Source organism: Saccopteryx leptura, chromosome 2, assembly GCF_036850995.1.
Source record: "Saccopteryx leptura isolate mSacLep1 chromosome 2, mSacLep1_pri_phased_curated, whole genome shotgun sequence".
In the NCBI taxonomy this organism is placed as follows: Eukaryota; Metazoa; Chordata; class Mammalia; order Chiroptera; family Emballonuridae; genus Saccopteryx; species Saccopteryx leptura.
This window is the reverse complement of record NC_089504.1, coordinates 294,906,719-294,933,127: the sequence shown is the minus strand read 5'-3', so window position 1 is coordinate 294,933,127 and position 26,409 is coordinate 294,906,719. Positions and strand designations below refer to the sequence as shown.

The window sequence follows — 26,409 nt, the reverse complement described above, 5'->3', positions numbered from 1 at the left end:
AGTTTTCATCTTTATAAATTCAATTTGAGTCCTTTATATCTTATCTTATTTTTGAAACATAATGTTTCAAACATATGCAACACAGCTATCATAATGTTTTAGTACCATTTTTATTTTTTTATTTTTATTTTATTTATTTATTTATTTTTTTTCTTTTATTTATTTTTAATGGGGTGACATTAATATATGTAAATCAAGATACATATATTCAAAGACAACATGTCCAGGTTATCTTAAAGTTCAATTATGTTGCATACCCATCACCCAAAGTCAGATTGACCTGTCACCCTCTATCTAGTTCTCTCTGTGCCCCTCCCCCTCCCCCTTCCCTCTCCCTCTCCTCCCTCCCCCCGTAACCACCACACTCTTATCAATGTCTCTTGGTTTCACTTTTATGTCCCATCTATGTATGGAAAAATGCAGTTCCTGGTTTTTTCTGATTTACTTATTTCACTCCGTATAATGTTGTCAAGGTCCCACCATTTTGTTATAAATGATCCGATGTCATCATTTCTTATGGCTGAGTAGTATTCCATGGTGTATATGTGCCACATCTTCTTTATCCAGTCATCTATTGATGGGCTTTTTGGTTCTTTCCATGTCCTGGCCACTGTGAACAATGCTGCAATGAACATGGGGCTGCATGTGTCTTTACAAGTCAATGTTTCTGAGTTTTTGGGGTATATACCCAGTAGAGGGATTGCTGGGTCATAAGGTAGTTCTATTTTCAGTTTTTTGAGGAACCACCATACTTTCTTCCATAATGGTTGTACTACTTTACATTCCCACCAACAGTGGATGAGGGTTCCTTTTTCTCCACAACCTCTCCAACATTTGCTATTACCTGTCTTGTTAATAATAGCTAATCTAACAGGTGTGAGGTGGTATCTCATTGCAGTTTTGATTTGCATTTCTCTAATAACTAAAGAAGATGAGCATCTTTTCATATATCTGTTGGCCATCTGTATTTCTTCCTGGGAGAAATGTCTGTTCATATCCTCTTCCCATTTTTTTATTGGATTGTTTGTTTGTTTGTCGTTGAGTTTTATGAGTTCTTTGTATATTTTGGATATTAGGCCCTTATCTGAGCAGGTGCTTAAAAATATCATTTCCCAATTAGTTGGCTGTCTGTTTATCTTGTTATCAATTTCTCTTGCTGAACAAAAACTTCTTAGTCTGATGTAGTCCCATTCATTAATTTTTGCTTTCACTTCTCTTGCCTGTGGAGTCAAATTCATAAAATGCTCTTTAAAGCCCAGGTCCATGAGTTTGGTACCTATGTCTTCTTCTATGTACTTTATTGTTTCAGGTCTTATGTTTAGATCTTTGATCCATTTTGAGTTAATTTTAGTTAGTACCATTTTTAAAAATTCTAACATCTCTGTCAGTTTTGATTGATTATGGATTGTGTTTTTCTGTTTCTTTGTATGCCTGCTAACATTTTATTGGGTGCCAGAGATTGTAAATTTTACCATATTAGATGCTGGATATTTTTGTATTCTTATAAATTTTTTGTACTTTCATCTGGGACACAATTACTTGGAAAGAATTTGAAGTTTTTTCATGTTTTTTAAGATTTCTTATACATGGGACCAGAGCAGTGCTAGATCTAAGGTTAAGTATCCTCACAATTAAGGCAAGATACTTCTGCGTTCTCTACCTAATGGTTATGAACCATGTGCCTTCCAGGGTGGCTATTACTCTTATCATTTCAGGTTTTTGTTTTGTTTTTTCTTTTTCTGGTTGGGGGTGTTTCTCTCAGATGAATAAAGTGATCAAGACTTAGCTGAACACCTTGAGAGGGACACCTAATAATATCAGAAGTTCTCTCTCTGCAGTTCTTTCCTCCACAGTATAGTGTTAGAGAACTCTAGCCACCTTGTTCTCCCTTTCCTCTCAGATCAGCTTCCTCCACTCACAGAGTCTGCCTGCTTCTGCCTGGGGTTACGTTCTTTGCATCACAGCTTAGAAACTCTTGGCAGTAAGCTAGGGAATTAATTGCACTCAAGTTTTTAAAAATATTTTTGTCTCTCTGGAATCACTCTCTTCTATTGACTAATGTCCAGTCTCTTGAAAAACTGGTGTTTCAAATATATTTTTTTTAATTTTATTTATTCATTTTAGAGAGGAGAGAGAAAGGGAGAGAGAGAGACAGAGAGGGAGAGAGAGAGAAGAGAGAGAGACAGAGAGAGAAGGTGGGGAGGAGCTGGAAGCATCAACTCCCATATGTGCCTTGACCAGGCAAGCCCAGGGTTTCGAACCGGCGACCTCAGCATTTCCAGGTCGACGCTTTATCCACTGTGCCACCACAGGTCAGGCAGGTGTTTCAAATATTTTGTCTGTTTCTGTTAGGAGAATAAATCTGGTCCTTTTTTACTCTATCTTGGTCAACTATCGCAATGCTTTCTTGACAATATTATTATTACTATTTTAATGAAACTTCAGTTATATACTAGCAATAATATAAAATAAACTTCAATAACCTTAATTATAACATATATAAATAAATAATATATTACAGAATACACTTGATAAGAGCATCTAAGGATGCAGGTTACTACAGCAAAAAGATTACAGAAACAACAATAAGACTATCGGGTCTTTAAATTAAAGTTGCCATTGATTAGCTTGCCACATTTTATGCTTTCTGTTCATTCTTAATTCTTATTTGCAAAAAGGAGATTATTATACTGATACTTTCTTCATCACAGAATTGTGAAATCATTAGGAAGTTTAAAATTTTACTTTTATATAAAATATTTATTACAAATATTTTTGTAATATACAATCCATGTATATTTTCTGCATTACTTATTTGTTCTTCAGGAAAAGCTCATAGTATGAAAACATTAAAAAATCCTAATAGACTATAAATCCACCATATAACAAATTTTAAAAAATATTTGTGGCCTGGCCCAATAGCTCAGTTGGTTAGAGCATTGTCCCAAAGCACAAAGATTGCTGGTTCGATCCCTGGTCAGGGCACGGACAGGAGCAGATAGATGTTCCTGTCTCTCCCTCTTTCTCTCCCTTCTCCTATCACTGAAATAAATAAATAAAAATTATAAAAATAAATAAATAAAAATAATTTATTTAGAATTTTTAAACTTCTATTATTTATATACATGTATCTTCTTTGAAATTTGTCTATATAATTGAATAAAGATTTAAATTAAAGATAAAATAACAAAACAGCATTGAGAAAAAGAAAAAAAATGAGTCATATTTAAATAATGGACTCTACTATATCATTGATTCCAAACTGTGGGGCCTGTTGCTTTTAAAAGAATAACTTCAAACAAAATGCTAAATTTGTTTTAAATATAACTATAGAATTACTGAGAGGAACCTTTTCCGATTTATGTCAAAGATGAAAGATGATTTGTGATAATGCATAGCTATTTTCTTGTCATCATAATTGGACTTATTCACAAAATTGAATTAAGAACAGAGATAATCGAGGAGCTGGCCCAATGATATCTTATTATCTTATTATGATAAAAATTTTAGATTGCAGTTTATGCTTTTGAAATACTTTTGCTTTCATAAAGTACTATATGCATTTTTATACTCATATACATATAATATTTTAATATGTTGGACTACATTTACTCTAATTTAGTAAACTAGCAGTATAATCTTTACTTGGTAAGATTTATTCATTAATTTTTTTGCTTAAACTAATATAATGATAAAGTATATCAAGTTTAGGAACTCAATCTGTGAGTAGGGCAAATCTGAATTTAGATGCTGGATCCATTAGTAAGTTTGTCCAGTAAAATATAAGATGCCTAGTTACATTTAAGCTCCAGATTAACTATATATATATATATATATATCTCATATGATATGTGGGGCATATGAAAAATTCAGCTTTTATCTGCAATTATACTGTTCCTGGGGATCCTATATTTTTATTTGTTAAATTGGGCAGCTCTACTCATCATTCACCATCTGAGAGCCAATCTCCTTTACTTCCCAAACATTTAGCTTCTGAATCCATGTCATTCTCCCTAAAACTGGTTCTTTCTTGGTGGTTTCAATACCTCTACAGATGATATCTCCAATATTTGGTATTTTTATTACTTGATCTTTTTATTTTATTTCATTTTTGTATTTTTCTGAAGTGAAAAGGGAGGAGGCAGAGAGACAGACTCCCGCATGTGCTTGACCGGGATCAATCTGGCAAGTCCACTAGGGGGCAATGCTCTGCCCATCTGGGGCATTGAATCATTGCAACTGGAGCCATTCTAGTGCCTGAGGTGGAGGCCATGGAGCCATCCTCAGTAGCCAGGCCAATGTGCTCCAAAGGAGCCTTGGCTGTGGGAGGGGAAGAGAGAGAGAGAGAATGAGAAAGTAGAAGGGGAAGGGTGGAGAAGCAGATGGGCGCTTCTCCCGTGTGCCCTGGCTGGGAATTGAACCCAGGACTTCCACAAGCCTAGCCGACACTCAACCACTGAGCAAACCAGTCTGGGCCTTAATTACTTGATCTTTTTTCTTCCAAGGAGATTGGAATCTATTATGTTAAACATCCTTTCACAGAATTATATTCTAAACCTCATCATTGCAAATATAGGCAAAGCATTTACAATCTTAAATTTTAAGAATTCCACTCTCTAACTAATAGTTCCTATTTTTTAAATTTTGTATCATTGAAGACCCACAACTCCAGCATTTGTTCTTTTTTACTCCACTGAGGCCCACAGTTCATTGAACTTCTCACCATTTCATTACCTTCATCCTCATGGTCTCAATTCTCTCCTGAATCAATAGATCCCACATTCATTATGGAAGTACAGCATTACTGTAATATGGAGCCAGATTACATAAAATTTCAGGGCTTAAAGCCTGCCTTCACTGTTTACAAGCTACAACCTTCAATAATTTAGTTAATCTTTCTGCCTCAGTTACTTCATTGATAGAATTCCAATAATAATACACATGCCACATGAGTGAAGAAAATAATTTATATAATGTGCTTAGAACCTTAGTTCCTATAGGTACACAGTATGCACTATAAGGTTAGCTTTTGTTATCATTGTCTCCATCATTAACATTATCACCATCGGCAATATCAGAATGCCCTGGTTCACACTCTCAAATCCTTTCTCCACTTCCTCTCTTTCTTCACCTTTCTTGTCTGGCGAAATCTCAATCCTACTTAAATCCCACTGTACTCTTCATATGCACATGGAAAGTAGAAAGAAAAAATAAAAACAAATAGGCTGTCAGGTTTCACTCTAAATCAATTACTGTAAACTTTAAATTGGCCCTGATTGTTGTCCAGAAATGCAATGCCATGTGCGAGATCCATTCCTCCTGTTTCACAGTTTTCCTTTCTCACTAACCTCCAGTGCTGCCCCTGACTCCTGCATTCTACATCACAAAGGAAGTCTGAGCCATCAGAAGAGACTTACAAAAGCTCTTACAGGCTTGTTTGCCAGGCTTTCTGAGTCTGTCCACACTCTCTGGCTTCCCTCTTTTGACAGTGAATGGCCTTTTGGTGCCACCGGCCGTGAGCAATTACCCCATTCGTGACGCTGCATCCTCACAGGTCCTCAGCACAAACCACTTGGCTTCTCCCATCTCTTGTAGTGCACATCCTTTGCATGAGGCTCTGAAGAGCACCTGATGTTTAAAAAAGTTAATTTATCTGATCCTTAGTTTTATAATCTGGAAAAAGTAGAAGGTAACAAATAATAGCACCTATCAAAAAATTGGGGGAAAATTAAATCAATAATGCTATAAAAATGATGACCACAGTGTCTGGTGTGTAGTAAATATTCAATAAATGTTTGAAGCTATCTTTGCTAGTATTAATACTGCTCCATTTTGTGTTTTTCCTCCTCTAGACTCTATTAATGTAGGTAACTTTATGCACATACGAACCTGAATATAAAACACCATGGGCTTACATGTCATCAGATGTAGGTTAATAAAAAATATGCTATTTGTCCATATTCTATACTAGAGCAATTCCTTTGGACTTGTTTATACAGGCTTAGTTTGAGAAGTTCCCCCCTCTAAAATCTCAGCACTAGAAGTGTTATTGTATAATCTTAAGAATTTAACTTGAGCAAGACTTCTTGAGCTTCAATTTTGCCTCCAGTATGAATTTGGTGACTGACTAGAACTCTGCCTCAGTTCTGTAATCTTAAATATGGAGAGTATAACAGTACCTTTCCATAGGATTGTTCAGTTTCTTCATATTTACGCAGTGTTTGTGCAGTCACTCAGCTACAGCTGACAGTGCTCACCACTTTTGTTCTTATTGTAATAAGTGGTCTTCTCCATAAGAAGCTTCTAAGGAATAAGTTCAAAAGATTATATTGCTGTTTTTCTCTCTGGCAGGTATTAAAGAGTATGCATATGGGAATAGTTTTTCATAACCTCAAAAATATAAATCATAGCTGTGGCTGGATAGCTCAGTTGGTTAGAGTGTCGTCTGAAATTCCAAGGTTGTGAATTTAATCCCTGGTCAGGGCACATATAAGAATCGAGCAATAAATGCATAAATAAGTGGAACAACAAATTAATACTCCTCTCTTTCCCTTCCTTTCTCTCTCTAAAATTAATAAATAATAACATAAAGTTTAACCTTTAAAAAACACTAAAACATATGTAGTTATATTTATATCTATCTATCCATTCATCCATTTATCCATAAATCACAGCATGATTTTGCCCTAGATCCTTTACACAGTTTTTGTATATACATTTTTCTGGGACAAAAATGGGTGATTTTAACTGCATTTTAAATGTGTTGGGAATAGAATCAATATCAAATGTCCATCAATTTCATTCAACTGAGAGCTATTAAGCCCTAATTATATGTTATGCACTAAGTTTGTAGTGGGCTACAATGGTGATTAAGCTGAAAAAAAACTGCTTTCTCTGAATTAATGATATAAAATAAGAGATAGTTTACATAAATTACTATAAGCCCAACAGCTTCTCTTCTTTTTGATATGTGTGTTGAATTAAGGACCCAACGAACTTTGCAGCATCACAGGGTGACAGTCTTCAGGCGATACTGCAGCAACACTGTGATGTGGTGGATACAGGGTGTTAGTTTGCTCGGGTCTCCCACACGCAATTCCTTACATAATTAGTAAGATTTAGTTTGGTCTCTCTTCCATTGAAGTAAACAGTGCTGCTCAGTGGAAATAAATTTGAAAAGAGAAACCTCTTCACAGTTGCTGTCCGGTCCCAGTTGAGTATTTTACATCTTATGTAGGCAGGTTCCAAGTGGGACTACAGAATATGCCTCGGAGCCTGAGCCCAAGCAGCTGTCAGCTGCCTGGAGTAGTGAGGCTGCTCCAGGAGAGAATCATGCTCAGCACCCAGCTGTTTACTGGGGACCAGTCAGCATCCAGCTGTGTTCAGGGACTGGTGACTCACTCTGCCATCTAATTTTTAACCCTTAATATGCTTCCCAAGTAGTTGTTGCTCAAATAATACTGAAAAGAACACATAACCACTTAAGAAATTGAGAGATATTATGATGATATTGTAGTCAGAAGACAATAAACTTACAGTATAGTAAGATTTTATTACAAAATACGACTAAGTGTAAGTTAGTCACATTTATTCTTGGTGACTGTGAAAGGAAAGCATATTCTGAATATTTTAAATTATATATTTAGAGCATCTAATCACTATTCATTTTAACATAAAGAGGTATACTGTTAGTACTTATTACGATCAAAGCCTATTCTCATTAAATAGTTTATATATATAATTTTATATATATCTTAAACTATCAATTAGAAGGATGTATCACATGAATAGCCTGTGTGGTAGCCCCATAGGACTTGCTCCAGGTGTGACGGAGAATCTGGAGAGCAGAACATTAGACTATTTAATTAATTCCACTTCTGACTTCTTTGGGGCAAGTCACTTCTTTGTTTAATATTCACAGGCCCAAATTCACAACACCTGATTAAAACTTTACCTCATTCACATTGGACAAGAAATTCTAATTCTGCCATAAACTTAAATGACATAATTTTAGAGATTGTAGATTACCTTTATGCTTTTGAGAAAGTTACTAAGGATTACGTGTCCACTGAGAGTCCCTGAAATGAGGTACTAGTGGCTTTGGAGCTCACGTATACCGGAAGGCCCCGTACAGCAGCCGGAAGCCTTCCTTCATAGGGTTACTATACCCATGCACATGTTCTACTTCGTGACTCAAAGGCCTCAATAGTGATTGGCTTATTAAATAATCTCTGACACGCTGACTTTGGATTTTGTCAGTGTGTAAGAGAACGCCTTGGTGACCTCCCCTGACACTGCTCGTTAGCAGCGTCTGAAACGGTCACACTCCATTAAATAGTAAGACATGCATTTTCATGTGGGTTTCCTTTCCTTTTAATTACTATTTTCAAGTAAGACTATATTTTAATACTTCTTTTTGAAAATAATAAATGCTTCATTTTTAACACATTTTGATAAAGATATATCAAATTTGATCATAGCTTGCTTAGTAGGATTTGTTAAATAGGAGCTCCCTGTTTTTACTTAAACCCCATGTGCTATGACTCAGTTTTAACTGTTTATGTTTCAGCCCACCATTTTCTCTTAAGAATTTGATGAGGGATTTTTAAAATGACTTTTATTTTCATTCATAAATTTATTCCCCTTTGTATAACCTTCACTTATACTGCATATAGTTTTTCAAAAATTTTAGTTCTCTGTAGACAGACATCTGAGACATCTATTATTAATGAAATATTGGAAAAATTGTTTTTTCTGAATTGTCTTGAGAGAATAATGTTCTCATACTCAGAAAAAGTCCTTTAGAATGAGGTACTCTTATAAAAATCATTATATCCACATATGTTCATAAGATACTCTATTAAATTTAGTAGTCCCATCACATGGAAGCTTCAGATATTGTTGCTTTAATGCATTCCCTCACTACTTTGATAAAAGCCTTAAGATGTTGCCACTAGTTCTTTGATGATTTCCTCTGATGTTACAGCACCTTTCTTTTTTTCTCCAAAAAAAATCTGTTTTGCATAAACATGAGAAGTCAAGGCAGTTTGAGTTAACGAATAAAAAGATTCAAGTTTTAGTAACAAAAGTTCTTATATATGTGATTAGTTCTTTCACATGCTACAGTCCTTTCTCTAGTGTATGGAAAATTTATTTTAGATTTCTGAAAAATATGAATCATTAGCTTTAAAAGAAGTCCAATTATGTTATTTAAGTTTATAATTTTGAGGTTTATGAAGCTATTTCCCCATTGAATTAATGAGATCTATTAATGGAATTTGGAGGGAGAAGAGTCATACTGACCTAGATAATGATTTATTCTTGTTCATTTCTCTATCGTCCCTGCCTGACTTCAGAATGAGTCTTTCATTCTGTTGAATTAAAGCATAGATATAAATATAAATATAAATATAAATGTGTGTGTGTGCGTGTGTCTTAACTTCAAATCATTTTGTGTCAATTATATTTTTTAAAAAGCCATGTAAATTACTTATTATGTTTGTACTTAGGTTTAAAATTCCTGTAGAGTAAACTATTAGTAAATTAATAATAAACTTAAGTTGTACTTTCAACTAGAGTATAGTTAATAATGTGATATTATGTACTTGAAATTTGCTCAGAATAGATCTTAAGTGTCTTCACCATAAAATAATTAACTATGTGAGGTGATGTGTTAATTATCTTTATTATGATAATCATTTCACAATGTATATGTCTATTGAATCATTATGTTGTGCACTTTAAATATATACAATTATATTTGTCAATTATTTCTCAATAAAGCTGAAAAAATAAAGTAACACCCTTATAGTTCAGAATTAAATAATACTAGCCAAACAACTCCATACTTGTGATATGGAATAGTGCCTATCCCGTATTACTACTCTTTTAATCAATGTCTGGACAGAGTTGTCTACACTGTGGATATTTATCTGAGTCTGTGTAACCTCTTTATTTATTTCCTCTTCATATGCAATGCAGTGCTCCCTATATTCTGTGAATTGATAACATAAACCTCTGAAATCTAACTATTGTGTCTGACACTTTACCCTGTATTTTCTTTTCTTTAAAATTAAGGTTACTCTGCACTACTTTTCCTACTATCTCTTCCTTGTCACACCTGTTCTATTTCTCTAATACCTTATTTATAGCTTTATACCAGCTTGCCAGCAGGTGAACAGTTGTAGGTGTGCATATTGTATGAGAGAGGCATCTCTTACCCCTTGTTTCAGGAACTGGCTGATAAGGAAGAAGGCTCTGCCTGGAGGAGTCAGAATCACCACTGCCATACTATCTGTGTGTGTGTGCAATATATGTATGTGCACGTGCACATATATGTGCCTTCCTGTGTACACATGTCTGTGCATCTGTGCACACATGTGCACGTGTCTTTTGTGTATATGTACATGTGCACAGGTGTGCATGCATGTGTAAGTGCACACCTGTGTGTGTGTCTGTGTTTGTGTGTACACATGTGTTCGTGTTTATTTCAGAGCTATCATTCAAAAGAGGGAGAGCATAGTAGAGGGCATAAAACCAGTGAACTATATCAGTTTTTTAAAGTTCAGTGCTTCCTGCTTTGTGTTGAAATGAGAGTTTTCTGTATGATTAGCAAGATCTACTCACAGGAGAAAACAGTCACCTTGGAGCACATCATTACTTGTTAGATTTTCAGATATACCACCAATTTGATCACTGCCATTTACCAGATCTCTCTCTTTTTTTCTGATTTAACAGAAGTTTTTAAGAGGTTGAACTTTCTAGTATGCTAACTTTATATTTTTGGAAGTGTGCTAACTTAAAAAAAAAAGCACTGAATTCCTTAATGTATACAAGGAAAAAGCACGCTCCTGGCACATAATGAAAATGCCCTAAATTTCTTGTATCTAGAGCTGACATGTGAATAGAGTCGTGCTTGTATTTTATCAGAGTTGGCCTTCTCTAACATTTAATTCTTTCTTTTTATGTCTTTCTCCTCCTTCTTCATTAGTTGATAGCACAATTAAATAAATTACTCTGATATGGAACTTGTAATACTACCAAATGTTATATTGAAAGATAAGGCAAACCACACCCAGTGAAGTTAGTACGTTATGCTAATCTAGATCCACCAAGCTATTTACATTCTGGGAAATATGTTAGTGAACAGATTTAACAGGTCCCTCTCATTTCAGTGTCATGACAGGAGATAGAGATTCAAGCAACATGAACTAAGTGTCCAGGAAAATTCAGTATTAACATTTCCTTGAGGGAAACCTCTATCTATGAGGAATGTACCTCGTTTTAAATTTCCTAAACCACGACAGTGTATCTAATTTACATTGCTATTTGAACTCTGTCAAAATAAAAGTGAATAATCGAATGTTAATTATTTAATATTTGGCCTATGCACAAATGCAGAGGACACTCATGGAGTATGGGTTAAATCATATCAGATTAGTCTCAGTGGCACAGGTGGGATTGGGAAGGAGGTTGGAAAAGTGCAGGAAAGTTTTTATTGGCCGTGATGTTAGTGGCTAGGCTTTATGGATGTCTAGACATTTGGACTGCATGCTTACACTTGCCAGGTTCAAGGTCAGTGGTTCAGGTACTCAAAGCTGACTATCACAACACTGTGCAATTTAGGCATTTCAGTAGGCTCTTAATCTGGGGAGAAAAAAAATAAATGAAAATGTAGTACTTAAAATTCAATTGTAAAATAAAAATAATATTGAAATATCAGGTATTTCTGTTGTATAAAACTTTGAGGGAAAGGATATTTCAAATACTGGCATGGATATTTATTTTGCTTCTTCTCTTCAAGCCCAATGAGATAAACAATTTTGTTAATAGAAAATATTAGTCTTTTCTCCTTCTACATGTGTGCATTTAAAATTAAGAAAGCAGAATGAATCATCCTGGCTACTTTCTAAGATACTACTTACTAAAAAAAAAAAAAGCTATAATTACCAATGCATTAATTTTGTTGAGATTTCTTGACACCTATAGTGAATTCCTTTGAGCCTTTTTTGTTTAATTCCCATACCATGAAGCATCTAAAGACAACAGTACCTTCCTTGTCAATAGGAGTGTGAGTTATCTGTAAAAGAACATTTATACCTTGCTTTTTCTACTCTTTTATTTGTGATCACATCTAGATTTTGTTATTATTGCACCTGACATCCTCTTACATGAGAAATAAGAGAATCTTACCCCATTTTTTCTTCACCTAGTTTTTATTTTACTTTTTAAGAATGTCGTTTTATCAGAGTTAAAAATAATAAAAATTATGAGTTAAAATAAGAAGTGTGCATTTATGATTCTTTTGTATGTGTAGGTATTTTTAAACCTCTAAAAGAGAAAAAAAAACCTTAAAATGGAAAATATGTCTACATATTTCTTTGTTCTGAATCTCTGATCTTATTACTCTTTCCAGATATCTTCTTTTGAGAAAAAAATTGTATTGCTATAATTCTTATAGTTTTATCAGGGAAACTTTATGTTAGATTAGTAGAAAAATTTGAATTTGTGAAATGTCTCAGATGTGTATGCCCTTCTGAAAGATGCTCCCCTTGCAGATAAATAGTGGAAGGCGTTTTTAGTTTAGAACAAAAATCATAATACTGATCAGCACATAGACTCTTACACAGAGCTTTTCGTCTAGCTTAGTTCATGTCTCCCCAAATCATGATTGTCAAAATTATCATCTTCAACTGTCTATCCATCTTTTTCTTATTCCCGTGTCTACTCCCCCTCCTTATTTACAGTAAGATGGTTAAATAAAGCTCATAGCTTATTATTGGATGGACTAAATTTGTTTTTTAGGTGAAATTATAGAAGAACTAATCTTTACTAAAAAGTGATGTCCTTGGAAATGTTGATTATTGAGAGCTATTAGGAAAGTATTAAAGTCATTGGTCTTAATCACAAATATCCTAGTACTCTCTTCTCAACACAGGGTAGAATTGAAGGTTAATTTACTTTGAAATAGGTATGGCCATTGACAGCTTTGGCCAATGGATGATGAACAGAACCTATGAGTATCACTTCCTGCAGAAGCATTAAGAAATCGCACACAATTATTTTCCTGTTTCCCTGCCCCAGTGGTATGTAAATGGGGCCTCCAGACCTGGGTCCTTGAGTAACTATGTGGAACAGAGCTCTCTCACTAATCCATACTGGACATGTAAGCATAAAATAACATTTTGTTTTTAATACTTTGTGTTTTTTAGGAGTTGTTTGTTATGACAGCATAGTCTATCCTCCCCTATCTGTCAGAGAGCAACTATACAATTTTGGCAGATTGTAGAAGTCTTGTCATTTTTCTAATCTCTAGGGAGCTGCAGTGTCAATCATGGGAGATGCCATCTCATTTGGAACATCCTAACATTGCAAAGGAAGAAGCTTTATACTTTCATGTATGTTATGGATAATACATCGTCTAGTCTGAGTATAGCAGTGCTCAGATTAGATGGCAGTCTCCATGGAATATTTTTGATTTCTCAAATTTTATATGTAATAATCCCTTTCCAATTTTAGATATATCTTCCCTTCTTTACCTTAAAGATTCATTACCTTCCAAATGCAAATGCTTTTGGGAGGGAGAATATTTTATGTCTCATCAGTCATTTATACCTGAGTGAATAAAGTGTGTAATGAATTAATTATAGAGTTTTCTAAAAATAGCTTTAGATAGTAGCAAAGTGGGAAGATGATACAGCATCATGGCACCTGTCTGGCAAAAGAGAAAAGGACATAGAGATTGCATGCTAAAGACATATTTGCCTACTTTGTAAATCTCAGAAAGGCTGGCTCTTTGTTTATTTAATACTCCAGTGTATGCCAAGATTAAACATAAACTCTAGGTAAATCTTAAAACCCTTGGCATCATAGAATAATCAAATTATATTAATGTCTTTAAGGTTCCTAGAAACTTTGTTCTTCAAAATTGAGTGGGGACAAATTTGAAAAAGTCATTTGATTCTCTTGACTGAATTCACCCATTTCTCACCGAGCAATGGTGAGTCCAAGCACTGCTGGCATGACTGGCTTATTGAGTTGATTACTGCAGTAGATAAAGAGAATTTTAGAAGTAAAAAAGCACCACTATTGCAATTATGTAGTGATGTGCACATTTCATACTACTCACAAAAATTAGAGGATATTTAAAAAAATGAATATGAAGCTATATATCCCCTGATATTTGTGAGCAGTGTACATTCTTTCCACAACCCTTGTGCCTGGTGTGCTTCTTGTTAAGGACATAATACTTTTGCTAGAATAAAATTTAAGTACAGTTTTAAAATATATTTTTAAGGTTTGCCAATACTATACTTGCTAATGTGAAATAGACATCTAGATAAGTTCAACATTAGTGTTTTAGTGGGATAAACTCCTGTATGTTAGATGTATAGAGTTCTTAAAAGATACTGGAATTTAAGCTCATTTTTGACATTTAGTGTTTATGTTTAAGTATTGTTCAAGGAGAGTCTGGAGTTAGGTAAAAACAGGGACCATTCATTTTTTAACTTCTGCACTTCCCAAAACTGATCATGAAATCAGACTTTTGAATAATCAATATCAATTATTTTCCAGGTGACTGTATTATAATATAATCTCTCTAAAAGTACAATTCATATTCATGGTTGAAATATAAATTATATCCTCACATCTGATTTTGCTTGTTTTCTATGGTAATATTGATCTCAGACTTCCTTTCCAAACTTCTTAGAAGAGATACATCTTTTCCTTTGATTTACTTGATTCTTTTTGAAAGAGAAGCTAGGTTTCTTCTGTGTTTTACAGATTGGAAGTTTTCCTAAATTAGTGATTGTCTTTAACTTGGCCTCTTGTTGGTAAGATTAAAGGAATACTGATGAGCATAAGGATTCTCAACATCCCAGGTGTGTATATATAAAATCAATGGCCATTAAAGGATTTTTAACAATAACCTTTTATCTTTAAGACTTCTATGAAAGCAATCTGAATAACAAATGTATTGCTTTTTCTTTTTTGAAGGGCTGATATTCTATCTTCTCATCTTTTTTATTTTTTACTTCCTTATAGAATTACTTTTTAAGTCAATTTCCAAAAGTGTTTAGCTGCCACTTGGCAAGCAGCAATTTTTTTCCTGTATGAACTGTTAATATTTTTAAATTCAACATTATTTAACTTAGACATGATATATTATGATTACTTTAGTGCCCCCAGATATTTTGACTTTAGAAACCAAACAATTCCTGCTTTCATAGTATTTCTCATTTCATTATACTGTTTTTCCCAAAATCAGATGTAAAAATATAATCCTTTCATTCTGTTCATCATTTTTGTTTGCTATTTCATACATCACCTAGTAGATTACTGTTTTTCTGTCTTTGATTCAAGCCATAGGCCGTTATTCTAAATTCTATTAGATTTTTATCTCCTTCAGTATAATGACGATAACTGTTTATCTTTGTCTCCTAGTGCCTGATACATGGTAGGTATTCCATAGAAGTTTATGAATAAGTGAGTGAATGAATAAGTAAATATTGTATTCGTTTTTATGAAGAGGCTAATATAAAGAACTTTGAGCCTTACTATTTAATGTACACTGTCTACTGTGTGACACAGGATCAGTCCTAAGTACCCGGAGGAGCAGATGCTATGGGTGGTGTCTGTGCTTCCATGTCCCCTCACCATTTCAGTGAATGAGAGCTTGTCTTCCAGCTGCAACGGAAGCTTTGCCAGAGGGAGGTTCTCGGCGTGACAACATCCACTCTGCTCATGTAACTGGGTAGCATGAGTGATTTTTTTAAACACAAAGGCAAGAGAAATTTGAATATAACCTTTGCATAAAAATTCAGTAATTAACATGAATATTTTACTTCAAATATATTGTTTTTAAAGATAGGTAAAATAAGCAAATGATATAATTGTTACAGAAAGAAGGCAAATTTTCTCAGCACAAGTGATAGTTTGGGCACAAAGTCTTATCTTTAGATTGTTTCAGTCCATGCAGAAAACTAGTAAATAAAATCAGACTTCTTTAGAAGTTTCATTTGTAAAGGCAGTGAGTAAATAGTGTTCATGTACCCCCAAAATACTGGGTTATGAAAAATAATAAAAGTTAGAAATCTTATAAGCTGACTTGTATACCTTCCATCTACATGAGAAGATAACATGTTCTTGAACAAGATAAATATTATCTTGGAGTCACACGGGAGCAAAATTATATGTAGGGAAAATGTGATTATATGAAATAAGAGAAATTTGATGGCCTTACGTAAAAACTCAAAATCTAGTAATACTCTAAACAAAACTGCAGTTCTTAAAAACTGAAAATTGGTGCGGGTCAGTTTGTTGAAGAAATGTTAAATGTGAGATTTTAACATGCTGCAATAAACGTGGGATCTTAAGTCCATTTTGATAATCATTATAATGCATGTGCATTTTTCTGGGAAGCAATGTTATTTGTGGGCCAATAATTGGATACACAAGAGGCTTTGCGGTGGCCACAGTGCTGTGGTGGAATAGCTTTGTTGGAGTGCTCTTTGTCAGACTGGTAGCATATTTCAGATAAAGAGAGGAAGTTCCCTGACTTGAAACTGCTGTGTCATTTCTTCTTCCTTAACTGAAATTCCAACCTAGTTTCAGGAAATGCCCTAGTGAGCCACTTCTCTTTTCTCTTTCCTCTACTAAGTGGATTCCCACCAGCCCAAATTATTCATGATTAGATCTTTTACTTTGCTTGTCTCTTTGGCATGGTGCTTATGTTATAGGAAGAGGGTGCTAACACTGATAGAATCCAATCTTTGCTGGTAGGTAACTAAACCTGCAGGTTTATCTTCTGTGCTTTAAACAAACTCTGAAGACAGTCTAATCAATACTGATTTTACTTTGATATGTGTGGCTTGCTTATAAGTATGGTTTTGTTTTGCATGGTCTCTAGATGTCAGGATATTAGTCAACTGTGATTTGTTGTAATTTGGGTAAAATATATCTAAAACTTAATGTCTTATTTTAATCAAAATGGAGAAATCACTGTTTTAGTTCATGATAACCAAAGCAATTTCTTCTTCCAGTTCAATATTTTCAAATATTTACTAAATAAGAACATAATTTAACATTTTATTTTATACGTTATTTTGAGTAAGTGTTAATTTCTGTTTACATTTTAGCAATATATATTTCATAAGCTTTTAAATATAAAAAAAATTACCATTCATAGCAGAAAGAACACCAGATAGTACTTTAGCATTTGTTGTTTTTCCAGAGTTAAACATTCTTTTGGATTTTTAAATGAAGATTTGAATCCAGAGAGTTTGTGTAGGAGATATCGAGTATCCCAAAACAATAATTTTTTATAGCAATAGTTTTCCATTATAATAGTTAAAGTTAAATTAGGGACTTGAAGAGTGTATATTGGAATATATATATATATATATATATATATATATATATACACACACACACACATATATATACATACTTAACTGCACATATTTTTCTATATATTTGTTTAGATGAATTATAATTTCATAGTTTCAATATTACAATGTTTCATCAGAAGTAGACAGTTTGAGAAAAATAAACCTGAGGTCATCTTTAATTCATTTCAGGGAACTTATTAGTAACTTATTTACTGGAAACTTCATTTAGCATTTAAGAGACTGAAATAACCTTTACAATTCTTCCCTGTTCAGAGCCTGTGTCAACAAAGCAAAGTGAAACAGAATGTGGAGTTTATTATCAAGATTTTTCAAACAGTTCTGCTTCCCTTCTATTTTAGATGAATCTGGGCATGGCTTTATTCCTTTGAGTAGCTTTTGGATATTGAATTAATATTAAATCTTTTACTTTCTTGGTGGAAGCTATCTTAAACAAGCCAAAATTTTGGTATTTTTTTTAAGAATAAATTAAAAAAAATTTTTGGTTATAAAACAAATGGAATATATATAATTTTCATGTTATTTATTTGGCTTTAATTATTCTTATTTTTAAAATTTTTAGTTTCCTTCCAAAGTAGTAGAATAGTTCAATGTATAAGTGAATTTTGTTGAACTGAAACTTGGAACTGATGTCAAAAAAGAAACAAACTGAAAAATATTTCTTAAAAGTCAAAGTCAGCTTAATTTTAATAAGTGTGGCACCAGGGTTTGAGATCTCGATAGCCAAAATAACTTTGAGGACTTTACATGTGATGCACATCTAGTATAAGTGATATTTTTAGAAATTGTAGTAATTAACACAGTGTAAGTAGATATTAATTTTTTAAAAAGTGGTTTGAATAGCTAGAAGGGAGAAAGGAGAAAATAAAAAACTGAAAAAAGTTTTTTTTTTGGTGACAGAGACAGAGAGAATCAGAGAGAGGGACAGACAGAGAGGAAGGGAGAGAGATGAGAAGTATCAATTCTTCATTGTGGCACTTTAGTTGTTCATCGATTGCTTTCTCCTATGTGCCTTGACCAGGCGGCTACAGCAGACTGAATGACCACTTGCCAGAGACAGCAACCTTGGGCTCAAGCTGGTAAGCCTTGCTCAAACCATATGAGCCTGTGCTCAAGCCAGGCGACCTCAGGGTCTCAAACCTGGATCCTCCACATCCCAGTTTGATGCTCTATCCACTGTGCCACCACGTGGTCAGGCTGAAAAAAATTCTTAAACAATAATTTCAAATGAATGAATGAAATATGATTCAAAGGAAATAATGATGGATATCAATAAATAAATATATAATACATGTGGAAATGCAATTATTCAATTCTTTATAAGTCAACTTACAAATAGAATTATATGAAATCAGCTAGACATGCCAGATTTTTCATGGAGGTAAATTTAACTAATTCTTATAGCAAGAACAGTAATAATAATTAGATTAAGCAATGGAGTGATAGCATTTGCAGAGAGGTAATGTTTACAAACAGTAGACTGCAACTTTTATACTATTTGGCAAAACAAAACAAACATATAATGCAAAATACAGTTCCGGAACAGGTATTACTGATTATGTTTAATAAGAGAGAGGACTCTGTGAGGCATGCAGCGGAAGGTGGATAAGGAAAGCTGTAGAAATTACAAGTGTCCTCAAAAACATAACCTCTGTGGGGAGAGTTTAACAGTAATCTTACGGAAAAATGAATGACAAGAAACCAATGCCCTGAAGTGTTTTTTATTTTATAGAGTTGTGAATTCCCACCCTGTTAAGGACTCTGTGGGCTGAGGTGCAATTGTTTGGAGATATGTCAAAATTTGGCAGATATTCCTTTGTCTATAAGGCCTTAGTGACTGTTGATAATTTTATGATTCTATTAAACTGTATTTATTGGAGCTTAGAAAGCCATGGCCACTTATCAACAAAAATAGAATGGTGTGGAAATGTAAGACAGGTAGTTCATGTTCAGTAGAAAAATTGGAGAAATCGGTATTATTAAAAAGTGAGTCTGACCAGGTAGTGGCGCAGTGGATAGAGCATCAAACTAGGACACAGAGGACCCAGGTTCAAGATCCTGAGGTTACCAGCTTGAGCACGGGCTCATCTGGTTTGAACAAGGTTCACCAGCTTGAGCCCAAGGTCGTTGGCTCAAGCAAGGGTCACTCATTCTGCTATAGCACTCGGTCAAGGCACATAGGAGAAAGCAATCAATGAACAACTAAAGTGCTACTACAAAGAATTGATGCTTCTCATCTCTCTCCCTTCCTATTTGTCTGTCCCTTTTTCTATCTTTGTCTCTGACACACACACACACACACACACACACACACACACACACACACACACACGTGTGAAAACAGTAAGACAAGTTGTGGAATTTCCTCAGGTGCCCAGCTTTAAGAACAGATTGGTCAAGGAGGGGAAGCCCTACTCCCGAGATTGTACTTGCTCCCAGGATACTGGGAGAGGTTTAGTCTGAACATCTTAAAGACCCACTAGGTTGCTGTTTTTCTCTTATTTCTTCAGTTTTGGAGAATTGAAGCATAGAATTTAAGAAGGCAATTGAAGCGGATGAGTCTAGGAAGTAGAGGTTAAGTGTTAATAAGGATTCCCATGCCACCTTGTATGCATTCCTGAGTTATGTGGAAGAATGTTTCTGAATCATCTCTCGCCCTCACTGAACTGCCCCCCCAACCTGGTGGCCTGCGTGCTGGACCAGAGTCTGGTCCACTTTCCTCACTGGCTAAGAAACCTGTCACCCTCCTTCTGTTCTCCTTTATTCCTTCTTGTGTGAACGTGTTTCCAATACAGGAGCTCATAACAAAATAAGTTCTGAAAGATATTCAGCTTTCTTCACTATATTTCCACCCAGATAAAAATCGGAGCCAGAACTTTCTGTTATATTTTGCTATATTTTTTTCTCCCTCTGCCCAAACTCACTCTCCATCTTTCCCCACTCCCCCCAAATTTAGAACAGTACCTACTACATTGAAAACCTGGCAGGTAACGATCTCAGCTGATGTCTGTAGGGAATTCTTCAGCAGCTAAGAGTTTATATGCTCTGCTCCCTTTGATCCTGTGCAAATTCAAATGGATTTGAACCTACTGAACAGTTTGCAGTCTGCCACTGTTTCCTAATCAGCATTTCTTTTTCTTTCATTTTCTTTTCTTTCTTTCTTTCTTTCTTTCTTTCTTTCTTTCTTTCTTTCTTTCTTTCTTTCTTTCTTTCTTTCTTTCTTTCTTTCTTTCTTTTCTTTCTTTTTTTTTTGGTACCATCAGACTTGAACTTCTGGTAAACTTTTAGTTTTCTTAATTAATCTTAGTCTAAGAGGCATCTAATCCTTTAGTTATACCATCAAATGTTTCTCTCCACTTGGTCAATCGTTTTTCCTCTTCTGTAGCTTTTTATTGTCCTTCACACGTGGAAGACACTTCTCACAGGATGGAGGATTTTTTCATTCCATCAGAATTAAACCTACCATTAAATGTTTTTCCCATAAGCATATCAACCTTCTTTACTTTCTTTCTGCATTCAAATATTAAAACATCGTTTTTACTGCAAAAAAAAAATAATAAACCCATTTTTTAACCAGCCTTTTGAATGCTTATTGTGGATCTAGAGGGTATAGTGTTTGGAATCTCTGAGCATATTGACTCCTAAGCATAGAAACCAGGCAGGGTTGTCTGCCCAGAGAGAGGACTGATGATATTGCCTTCTGGAGAACATAGGTGTGATTTTGTCTTGATCAGTTCCTTAGTTAATATCTACATCAGTTTGGGTAAGCTGAAGGTATACAAGTAGAAGAGTGTACCAGGTGCTGTACTAGGTTGCGAGGATAAGATGTGTCAGATAGGTTACCTGCCAATGAGCAACTGCATTTCAACAATCACATTGGAAAGTGTTATAAAAAAGTACAGTGTGTCCGTAAAGTCATGGTGCACTTTTGACTGGTCACAGGAAAGCAACAAAAGATGATAGAAATGTGAAATCTGCACCAGATAAAAAGAAAACCCTCCCAGTTTCTGTAGGATGAGTGGCAGCATGTGCGCATGCGCAGATGATGATGTAACACCGTGTATACAGCGGAGCAGCCCACAGCCATGCCAGTCGAGATGTGGATGATACAGAGGAAAGTTCAGTGTGTTCTGTGGCTCACTAAATTCGAATCCATGACCAAAATGCAACGTGAATATCGGTGCATTTATAACAAAGTGCCACCACATAGGAATAACATTACTCGGTGGGATAAGCAGTTGAAGGAAACTGGCAGTTTGGTGGAGAAACCCTGTTCTGGTAGGCCATCAGTCAGTGACGAGTCTGTAGAGGCTATATGGGATAGCTACCTAAGGAACCCTAAAAAATCTGTGCGTGAGCCCACATCAAACTGCACTGAATAAGTATGAAACTGGGAGAGTTTTCCTTTTATTTGGTGCAGATTTCACATTTCTATTATCTTTTGTTGCTTTCCTGTGACCAGTCAAAAGTGCACCATTACTTTACGGACACACTGTATATATGAACTTCTTATGAGTCTGGGGTTTTGCAGAGTGTCCAAGAGTATGATGGTTGAAGTAGATGTTGAAAAATAATTAGCTATTCTCCAGACAAGCAAAAGGCAGGAGAAAGGCATCAAATCAAAAATTAGCATTTGCAGGGTTATGGAAAGTATGACACATTCAAGTGTCTTTGATTAGAACTTGGGATCTTCACAGGGGAGTCACTTGATCTGCTCGTGTTTAGCAGGCTGTCTCTAGCCATTTGTAACATGTACTGAAATCATTAGTTTTAGCATTTGTTTATAGAGTGTATCTGCTTTAAGAGAGCAAGAATAAGCATGTGTCTCTGGGTTATACTTGCAAAGTGGTTGTACATTGAGCACGAACAGAAGACAAGTATATATTTTTCTAAAAATATGATAGAACCTCCTTCATAAGCAAATTGAAGGTGGTGGACTATGTCATTTTTCATTGTAGAAATAAGCTCTTAAACTGAACAAAGCCTAGGTACCAAAGCAGTGGGCCACGCACATATTTACAAGTGATTCAGTGATTTCTTTTTGGTTGCTTGGTTTAGTGCTGATACAACACACTGTGAAATAGGAAGTCAATTCAGCATTTTTAGCTTCTACTAACTTACCATGTGACTTTGAGTAAGTTCTTCTCTCTCTCTCTTTGTCTCTCCAATGTGTGTGTGTGTGTGTGTGTGTGTGTGTGCATGTGTGTGTGTTTGCTGACTATTTTAAGCTAAATTAATATTTAGTATTCAGTGTGGTGACTGAAAGACTGGGATCTGGATGGAGTGTGAAGAAAGATTCTGGTAGTGTCAAAATTTAGGTCTCCTGTGCCTGAAGAATAGTTCTGAATTTATTCTTGGGATGCCAAACTTATAATGAATACGGGAGCTCTAACATTGGAAATCCAGCTCAGAGACTGAAGGTAGGACCCTCTCTCCTTCCTTTGGAATCCATGATCCCATATTTCAAATAGATTTTCGGGGCATGGAAGATAACCATGAGCTATTAGTTCATGTATCTGGCCTTTCTTCCCTTAATATTCTCTTCTGAAAACAGCCCCAGAGGATTTTGTCTTAGCACAGAGCTCTCAGAGCAAAATCAAGTACAGAATGAAGCAATTTTTGCATAATTTGAGAAGTAACCTTTAATTTGTCTTTCTTCATAGGTCTTTCCTACTTTTCCATATTTCCTAAAAGTTTATTGCCAGTTAATTGGCATTTCTATTTGTTTCCAAAGGAAACACTGGTTGTACTATGTTGTATCTAAATTCACTTATATTCCGTCCTACTGTGAACATTTCAGTGAAATGTATGATAAAACTTCATCAGTTGCTTAAGATGTATTTTTCCTAAGATAAAACAAACAAAAACAAAATAGCAAGCAAAGGTATTTCAGAATATACTGGTAGAAAAGAAAAATAAATGCATACGCTAAAATATCAAATCCTCCACTGGAGGATAAATGGGAGTCAGTAAGTGTTAACCACTCAGCTGGAGTAGCACATACAGTATCTTAGAAGAGTTTTAATGAGTATCACTATCAGCTCTATTATAGTACATAAAATCTTTTTTCTTCGCCAGTTGGTAATAGCTAAAATTGATTGGGCTCTCATCAGGTACTGAAAGGCTTTACATGTGTCACCTCTTTTGAGCCTGACAATACCCTTGAGGCAAAAGCTGTTATATTTACTGTTCAGTAAAATGAGGTTTTTGAGGAATAGCGAATTTTCCCAGGTAACCAGTGAGTGAGTAATAGAGCAGGGACTTGTATCTAGTTCTGTTTGGTGCTGAGACAGAGGTAAATTACACAACCTTTTTTTTTTTCTGACCACTTTTCAATTCAAACTTTTTCTTTGTTGTTCTATTTCATTCATTTTTGAACATAATCTTGTCTTTAAAGCAGAAAAGGGAAAACAGTTCCAGAAAGAAGGTTTGGGGAAAATCAGAAAGCACTGCGATGCTAAAAGTGGTTCCTAGGCTTACATATGGATAATGAGGTCTTTGACTGTGTTACATTTGCAAAAATCGCAGTTGCAGAGGTAACAAAGGACAAGAATAGATGGCTCCTTTTCATAAAAAAAAAGGGCAAAGTGAAGAGACTCATTAATGTTGAAGCAGCAGATGGATAACCAGTGACAAATATCAAGTAGATTTGCTTCAGTTTGGTCAGAGAAAGGTCATTGATTATTTTTGGTTAAACCAGTTCACAGAGGCCAGGTCTCACTAAAAAAGGGAATTAATTGCTTCCATTTCCCACTAATTGCCTCAACATTTCCCTTTGCTTTGTCATTGGAGATTTGGTCAGAGAGGCAAAAAGTCAAAAGTCAGAGTTTGATGGAATCTACATAAAAAGGGAATCTGAGGAGACCAAATTATGGCATTTGGTGTAATAATGATAATGATAGTTAGCATTTTTCACTGGGAGTGCTGTAGATTTTTAGAGACCTTTTCAATCTTTAATCAGACCGTAGGGCACATTTAAGAGAGTTCACTGTTTTTATTTCCATCTAGAGGATAAAGCATCACAGAGAGATGAACTGACCTAGGGCAAATCTCCTGAGATGTTAATCCTGTATGTTGGATTATACCCCCCTATGCTGAGTTTTAGCTCGAAGCCTGGGCTCTTCCCAGAGGTACCATTCATTCATGCTCCTTCAGAGTTTCTATGCTTTTTGTACATTATTGTCTGAGATTACAACCTCTATCTATGACAAAAAAAAATCAACCAAGAAACAGCATGAAAGGTTTTGATGTCACAACAATTGTTTAGTTTGTAGGATCTGAATTAATGCTCCAAATTTCTTTAATTAACATAACATTCTACTTTGTATTTGCTGAATTAACCAGTCTTTGAAATCCTGTCCAACTCTACCCATGTCCTTTGGAAATTGTGAGTTTTCTATTTCAGACATTTTGCTTTATTCTTTTGTAGCACAAAGCAGTAGTATCGAAAGTGGAAAGAACATGGGTCCTAGATATGGTAGGATCAGTCACTTTGTCTTCTCTGATATACTTATAGCACCTTCTGAGGCCCGATAGACATGTTCTCTTTAGGAAGTCCTAAATCTGCAATATCAACTACTCTTCTTTGCTAGAATAACCAGAGATATAAGTTGTTATTAATTAGATATTTATTACATTATAGGCTCTTAGAAACATGGTAAATTAGATTAAAATTAGGTTTTAAAGCACGATGGTTAGGTTTCAAATCAGGTCCTGTCTTTGATCCCAGGCTTCTCAGTTTCTTCATGTAAACCTTATATACCTCATTGGGTTTTATGATTATTAAATGTGAAAGTGAAGGTAAAAATACCTAGACAATGCCTGCAGAAATGGGGACATGGAAACTTTAGGAACATGCCTTTTAATATTGTTATAAATTATGAAGATATTATATGGTAACACTATTAATTGGAATAAGAGCAAACAACTTAAGATGCTGGTATAAAATACATTTAGTAGTTTATAAAAATATCTGAATAAGATGCTCTCACAGTTATGCTGAACTTGAACTGTTCCTTCTTCCTGTGGTCAGATGCCTCTCTACAGCATGTCCCCCTGACCTGACCCTGTTAAAAATACCATGCTCACATTAAACCATTTAGTAATCAGACAGTCCTAGGAACTGAGCAGCATTATTGCACTCACGACACAGAGGATATTTGCATCATGAGAGGGTAATACTTAGCCCATAGGCACTCAGCTTGTCGGTGCTAAACCCAGGTTTGAAGCCAGGTGGGCTAATTCTGACATCTTAGCTGCCGCTTTACCCATGCTTTTGACACATCAAACTGCAATAGAAGGTTGTCATTTTTGAAAGCAGAGAAATTTAGTCATCTTCACCTTCATTTTTAAATCAATTAGGGCCTGCCTGAGAGCGACCTAAGAGAGGCAAGGGGGAGGGTCCAGCAGGAGGAAAACACTGTTATCAACAGTGACCTCTATGTCACCAAACCGTACATTGAGTACTTTCTAAGTGTTTTTATTTAATCTCAAAGAGTACAACTACCCCATTCCCTTGTCAGGACACATGTCTCAGTCCTCTGACCCTCTGAGGAAGAAACGTTGGGAGCAGGGAATTCTGGTCCTTCCCTGGTGCTTTCCTGTTTGTCTGCCCTTCCCCCCTGCCTTCCTGCCTGAACCCTCAGTGAGTTCAGTGCTGAAGCTGAGGACCAACTCTGAAGAGAGCCCTAATTATCCAACTAGTTGCTCACAACTTTTTTTGACTTGTTTCTCTCCAACAATGTAACTTAATAAAAATCCTTTCAAAATATATAAACAGGGCACACCTACTAAAACAGGAAGAGCTAAGAACTGTGTATACATAGGAAATCTGGTTTGACTGTTTTGATTAACTTGACTACTCAAGTCAGTCAAAAAGTAATCAGCAGTTAAGCAAACCATTTTGACAGATTTTTGGCCCACTGTGACTGCTTATTTGACTGGCTTGCCTGTCAGGTTTAAATGGTCAGATTGACTGGAGACAATCTAACTGGAAAATTTA

The 26,409-nt window shown here is 35.1% G+C and overlaps 1 protein-coding gene across 2 annotated transcripts in view; it reads left to right on the top strand.

Annotated features, from left to right (window-relative positions):
- Positions 1 to 16,702: 16,702 nt before the first annotated feature.
- Positions 16,703 to 26,409, top strand: part of TFEC (transcription factor EC) — a 79,402-nt gene continuing 69,695 nt past the window's right edge. The window contains exon 1 of one of the 2 annotated variants that reach the window (XM_066366143.1): positions 16,703 to 16,778. The gene's annotated coding sequence lies outside the window, so the exon portion shown is untranslated. Of the gene's footprint in view, positions 16,779 to 22,595; positions 22,829 to 26,409 lie in introns of those variants that run through there. The other variant, XM_066366142.1, reaches the window with a different exon arrangement.